The following is a 6,322-nucleotide window of genomic DNA, read 5'->3' on the forward strand; positions in this document are numbered from 1 at the left end:
TGTCCTTCAACTCCCACATAAAACAAATTTCAAGGTCTGCATTTTTTCATCTACGTAACATTGCAAAAATCAGGCCCATCCTGTCCCAAAAAGACGCAGAAAAGCTAGTCCATGCATTTGTTACTTCCAGGCTGGACTATTGTAATTCTCTATTATCAGGCTGCCCTAACAAGTCTCTAAAGAGTCTCCAGCTGGTCCAGAATGCTGCAGCACGTGTACTGACAGGAACTAAGTAAAGAGATCATATTACTCCTGTATTGGCCTCTCTGCACTGGCTCCCTGTAAAATCAAGAATAAAGTTTAAAATCCTTCTCCTCACCTACAAAGCTGTTAATAGTCAGGCACCATCATATCTCCAGGAGCTCATACTACCCTATTACCCAACTAGAGCATTACGCTCCCAGAAGGCAGGATTACTTGTAGTTCCTAAAGTCTCCAAAAGCAGAATGGGAGCCAGAGCCTTCAGTTATCAAGCTCCTCTTCTGTGGAACCATCTTCCTGTTTTGGTCCGGGAGGCAGACACCCTCTCTACCTTTAAGAGTAGACTTAAGACCTTCCTTTTTGATATAGGTTATAGTTAGGGCTGGCCCAGGCCTGTCTTGGACCAGCTCTTAGTTATGCTGCTATAGGCCCAGTCCGGGGGACAAATGACACACTGAGCTTCTCTCTTCTCCTCTCCTCTCCATCTGTATACATTATGCCTGTATACATGCCCCATCTCTGCATGTCACTGACTTCACTTCTTCCCCGGAGTCCTTGTGCTTTCTAGTCCTACAGGCTGTCATGGATCCTGGCCGCGCCCGGGTCGTAAATCGTGGATGCGCCTACTGCCATGGCCCTGCCTGACATCCACCACTACTGTTGCTAATATTAGTCATATCTCTGTTACATACGTTTCACTACTATTATTGTAATGCATTACTACATACTATCCTTACCGTTAAACACTACTACTGTTATTACTAGTAGTCACATATCCATGTGCATTTTATTATTATTGCTGTAATACCTCTTTTCTCATTCCTGTCAACCATCTATTATAATTGTATACATTGTGATCTCGTTGATCTGCTCTGTACATGCGACATCTATTGCACGTCTGTCCGTCTTGGGAGAGGGATCCCTCCTCTGTGGCTCTTCCTGAGGTTTCTTCCGCATTTTTTTTTCCCTGTTAAAAGGGTATTTTTTCTCACTCGAATCAAGGGTCAAAGGACAGAAGGTGTCGTCTCTGTACAGATTGTAAAGCCCTCTGAGGCAAACTGTGATTTGTGAATTTGGGCTATACAAATAACATTTGATTTGATTTGATTCCTTCTACAAGCTTCCTCTCCCTTGGTCTGGCTGACAGGATGACCATGTCATTAACTGGACCAGGTTTAATGCCCTGCATCCAAACAAAAACACATTTCAATAAACATTGAACCGATATCCATACATAAGATAAAAGTCATTAATAGGTTGGTTACTATGGTCCTTGGTTTGTGCCACTTCTGTTCAGTCTCTGTACAGCTGAACACTGGGGGAACAGATGTAAGCCTCAGCTGGGAGTAGTGGGCCGTCTGGTACAGCAGAGCTGCCACGTGGCTGCACAAGGCTGTACCTGCCACACAGGTGCACTGGCATCTCTGCAACTCGACTGGTTTTGATTCCCTTAGCACAATCTGTTTACAATAGCAAATGTTACTTAGAGAACAAAATGTACTGGCTGCAAGTGTAATAATAGAAAGACAACATTAAATTAGTGAACTTCTGTTAGTAAACTTAAAAATTGTTAAAAGTGAAACAGGAAAAAGTGTCATAAAAACACAATTTATTTGTAGTTTACCATATAAAATAGATATGTGTAATCTCACTTTACTTATTTCAAAGAAAAATACAAGATAAATCTTTAATTGAAGTTATAGGAAATTATAAGAACTCAGAGCACAATCTTGTTTCTGTGAGAGCCATTAATTTTACATTCTTTCTGAATATGACACCTCGGGTACCATATGACATAGTTCAATGATAGTCTTTATACGCTATTCGCAGCAATGACATGACTCACAGAAACTTGATTTGACAAACAGAAACCTGTTTCTTAGCTTGAACTGAACCTGCAGGATGACTTACCCTTACACTCAGACAGTGAGGCTTCTGGCTTTTCCTCATGGACCTGTAGCACTCAGCCCTAACTGTGACCTCTCCTGCCTCCTTGTTTAAAACTGAGATTAACATTAGGGTTAGGATAATACATTGCACAAACAAACAAAAAAAAAAACAGTTAATGACGCTAACCTACCACTATGCTAACATTAGCTATACATAGTAAATAACTTTGGCTAGTTAAGGGCTAGCATGTATCAGAGTCGGTTTGGTGAAGTGTTAACTTACCTTCATAGTTGTTTATATAACTGGACACGTACAATTTGAACCCTTTATCCTATTAGTTTTTCTGGATTGTTACTGTTCAATGTTCTTCGTCTTCTCTTCGTCATCGTCATCTTCTTCTTATTATTATTATTCTTCGTCTTCTCTCCGTTTTAAGGCCAGAAAATGACCAATCATAGGAGGGCCGGGGTCAGCCTTGGTCTCCGCCACCAAAGTGTCAAAAGTCTTGCTTCGAGCGAGCAGAGCTCCACCGCGAGCGAGCACAGGGGAGAGAGAGAGCGAAAACGGGAACGAGCCAGCACGCGCAAAGCAGCTGCACAGTGTTGCTGTGTGTGTCGCTGTTGTTTTTTACTCGCTCGCACCTGCCTCTGCTTCACTCTGTTGCTGAATATGTTCGCGACGATCAAACAAGTGCGCGCGGCAGGTGAAATCTGCGAGCGTGACACGAAATAATTCACTGCTTTTGACTCAAATATAACTGCATAGTACCCCCGTGGGTCTCCAGCTGAACTTTGAGGAATAAGAAACTACATCAGACTTATCATCAGCATGAGGGTGAGTCGATAATGACTGAATTTTGTTTTAGAGTGAACTATTTCCTTTAAAGGTCAAAAATAAGCGTGGCCAAAAATGGAGGGGAGAGTCGAGAATTGCCAGACAATGCCACCTGGGGAATTGCACCCCAGGAAATACAATAGCCACTCTTACTATAGAAGATCACAGAGATTCGTTACACTAATAGATTTAAAGAGGACGAGAGACAGACTTCCAAATACAACAGAGGGGACACAACTCAAACCAAAGAAAACTACTACAAACCACCACGTGCCACACCAAATTCAGGGGAGTGAGAGGGGAACCACCACCGGGGGAAGTCTGCCGCACACTACACCCGCTCCTGTCCTGGAAAAGAAAGAATCAAAATTATAATACAGCTTATGGTGGGACACTCAGGCAGACGGATTGTACAGCTAAAACAGGAGTCATACCTACCATACAAATACCCTGCTCGGTGCAAACAACTGGAGCACGCCAGAAAGAGCCCTCTCCCGATGAACGCCAGGCAATAGTGTGCGCACTAGGGGTGGGAGGATCGTTCCAAATATCGATAGTATCGATACCAAGGTGAGTATTGGTATCGGATCGATACTAGCGTGATGAGATCGATATTTTTGTTGTAGTTTCTCTTCTATGAGTTCAGCAAATCACTCGTATTTCTTCACAGAGTTTGTGTGAGCGCAGCATCGCTCTCAGTCCTTATGCGCAGCACTCATCTCCACCTCTCTCACACCGCTCACTCAGGTTCACTAGGCCCCTCCCTCCCCACCTATCACTCAAGGTACTGAATGTATACTCAATATTATCACTTCCTTCTGTGTGAGTGATTACTTTAAGTACAGAAGGGCAGGGTGAGAACACACCCACAGAGACAGATAAATACCATGCGTTTCTTCTCAGACATAGAGTCTTCACTTTGTAACAGACCTGTGTGTTGCTTTGTGAATGCTCCTCAGGGCTGCCCCTGGCCAAATTGGGGCCCTTAGCAGAATTTTATTTTGAGGCCCCCCCTCCCCATTACAAAATGACTCTTTCAACAATGGAACAAGCCTTTTACAGATGCACACGTATGCATTTTCTGGATGCAAAGTCATTAATGAGGTCATCATATGACAGCTGCTGTGCCACTTCTGACTTGATGATAGCCAGGCCACTCAAGCTTTCTTGCGCCATTGATGAGCTTCAGTTTTTGCTCAGCAAAGGCAACTGTAATGGGACTAGCCTCCTCACAAAGATTAAAATGCAATTAATGCAAATACGACTACAACTAATTATAATCATTATGATTTGGTTCGATGATATTTCTATATTTAAATATTTTTAGATACTTATTTTTACATTTAGTACTTAGGTTCTATATTCCTACATTGCTCTTTGCTGCTGCAACACTTTGAATTTCTCCATTGTGGGTCAAATGAAGGATTATCTTAATTTATCTTATTTTATCTAATCTTATACTGTTATGAATTAAATTCACCAAAAGATGGCGACATTTTACCCCCATAAAAATAGCCCAAAACTTCTATTCTTCGACCTGTGTGTGTCCGTTAGTGTGTGTCCGTGTGTCCGCACCCGAGAGAGGCGGCAGGTGGAGGGGCTAACTGGCAGAGATGAGAGATGGTGAAACGCTGTTTTGTTTTGTTTTTTAAAAAGCGACCAACTCCTCCGTCTGGCTTTCAGACATGAATCTCCATGTGGCTACCGCTACACACATAAACAAGGACACGGGTAAGAAAGCGCGTCACTGCCCGTAATTTGCTATGATTGGTCGGTCAGGTTGACGACGTTATACGTTTGGTGCGTCGGTGCATCAGCATAGAACTACAATTTATAGAATGTGCCCTAGACGATCCCTACGATCTCTGCACTTTGGCAGATCGTCTTCACATTCTAATCCTTCACAATCTAATATCGTCATATCGCCCACCCCTAGGTGGGAGTTGGAGTGTGAGCTGAGCTGGTGGTGACAGGGGCTGGATCAGACACGTCCAGCAGCTCTACAGTGGGGTGTAACCCACTTTCTTCAAAACCCTCACCTTCCAGCTCCTCCTCAGTGCCTACATCTTCAAGCAGTGCCTCAGTTTCCTCTGAGTCAGGATGTACATCCTCTGCAAGGCCTTTCCCATCTGGCTGTACAAGTAATCTATGCCGAGAAGCTCACCTGGGACAGTTGAGAGAACAATAGAGGGTGGAAAATTAACTTTCGGATAATGCATTAAAAAGAATATACTGTATAGTGAATATGGCAAGTAGCTTCATCAGGATGAAAAGCTTAAACTTACCAGTGTAAACAGCAGGTGGCTGAAAAGACGGGACAAGGTGCCTTCCAAAGACCTTGACACTGAGGGTGTTAACACAGTGAACAAGGTCTCCAGAATAACTCAGCAGGGGGGCAGGCTTGACTGCTAGGGATGCAGCTTCTCGGTCCTGGTTCCAGCTGTTCAGTCCTTCCAGGAGGTACAGCTGGATATTGAAGCTGTTGGCACTCGTTCCTTAAGATAGTAGAAAGGTAAACACAATGATACGTTTATTTGTTGTGTTGTGATCTGTAAATTATTAATAGGCTTTATGCATAGCTCCACTAACTTCCTGAACTTAAACCATGACAAACAACAGAATTGCGATGTTAAAGAATCTTACTGATGAATAATGATTCATACTGACCTGGAATGAACCTGTTTACATGCAGGTGAAAGGACTCCAATGATGTGGACCCTCTGGCACACCTGTAGTTTGGCAGCACAATGCCTGCCTTGGTGGTGGTGCCTGTCTGGGTGTAAAGAAGCACACCTGGTTCGTCCTGTATGCACTTAACATGCCTCTGTTGGACTCGCCAGATGTGCTGCATCCTTTCCTGGTCCAGAAGAGAAACACCAAGAAAATCCCTGCCCTTTGCCCCCATCAGTTTATTAAGGAGCTGCTCGATCATGACTACTGTCTGCCGCTGTCCTCTTGTCTGCCTCCGGCAGTGCAGTGCCAGCTCGTCTTTGGTGATGTGCTGATGGACCAGACTGTCAGTGATGCCAGGGACACCTTCCTGTCTCAGCTGCTCCCGCTTGGCCTGATGCAGCAAGGCAACATCTCCAAGTCCAGCTGGTCCAAGATTGTCTTGCTGGAGGAAAGATATGTTGTTTTCCAACCAGCTGAGAGTCTCTGTGATCATCAGGTGATACCTGTCCACATCCAGAATGTGGCGGGCTCTCTTGTGAGCTCCATAGCTTGTGAGCTGTGTACCATAAGCAGGACAGGACAGCCTGACCTTCCACAGGTGGTATGGCATCCACAAGAGAAGCCGGTGGTGGAAAAAGCGCTCCAGAGTGGGGACCTGATGGTATATGAGAGATGGCTCTGGTGGATCATACCACAGCTTCCGGTCTGTGCGCAGACGCTGTTT

The 6,322-nt window shown here is 44.3% G+C and overlaps 1 long non-coding RNA gene across 1 annotated transcript; it reads right to left on the bottom strand.

Moving 5' to 3' along the window:
• Window positions 1-1,478: 1,478 nt before the first annotated feature.
• Window positions 1,479-3,267, bottom strand: LOC311253757. The gene is made up of 3 exons (XR_014621866.1): window positions 2,374-3,267; window positions 2,113-2,204; window positions 1,479-1,661 (listed from the first exon to the last, which is right to left on the bottom strand). It is a non-coding gene; the product is annotated as an uncharacterized lncRNA (long non-coding RNA).
• Between the last annotated feature and the right edge of the window lie 3,055 nt (window positions 3,268-6,322).

The sequence above is a fragment of the Pagrus pagrus genome (assembly GCF_965226575.1).
Source record: "Pagrus pagrus genome assembly, contig: HAP1_SCAFFOLD_42, whole genome shotgun sequence".
NCBI lineage: Eukaryota > Metazoa > Chordata > Actinopteri > Spariformes > Sparidae > Pagrus > Pagrus pagrus.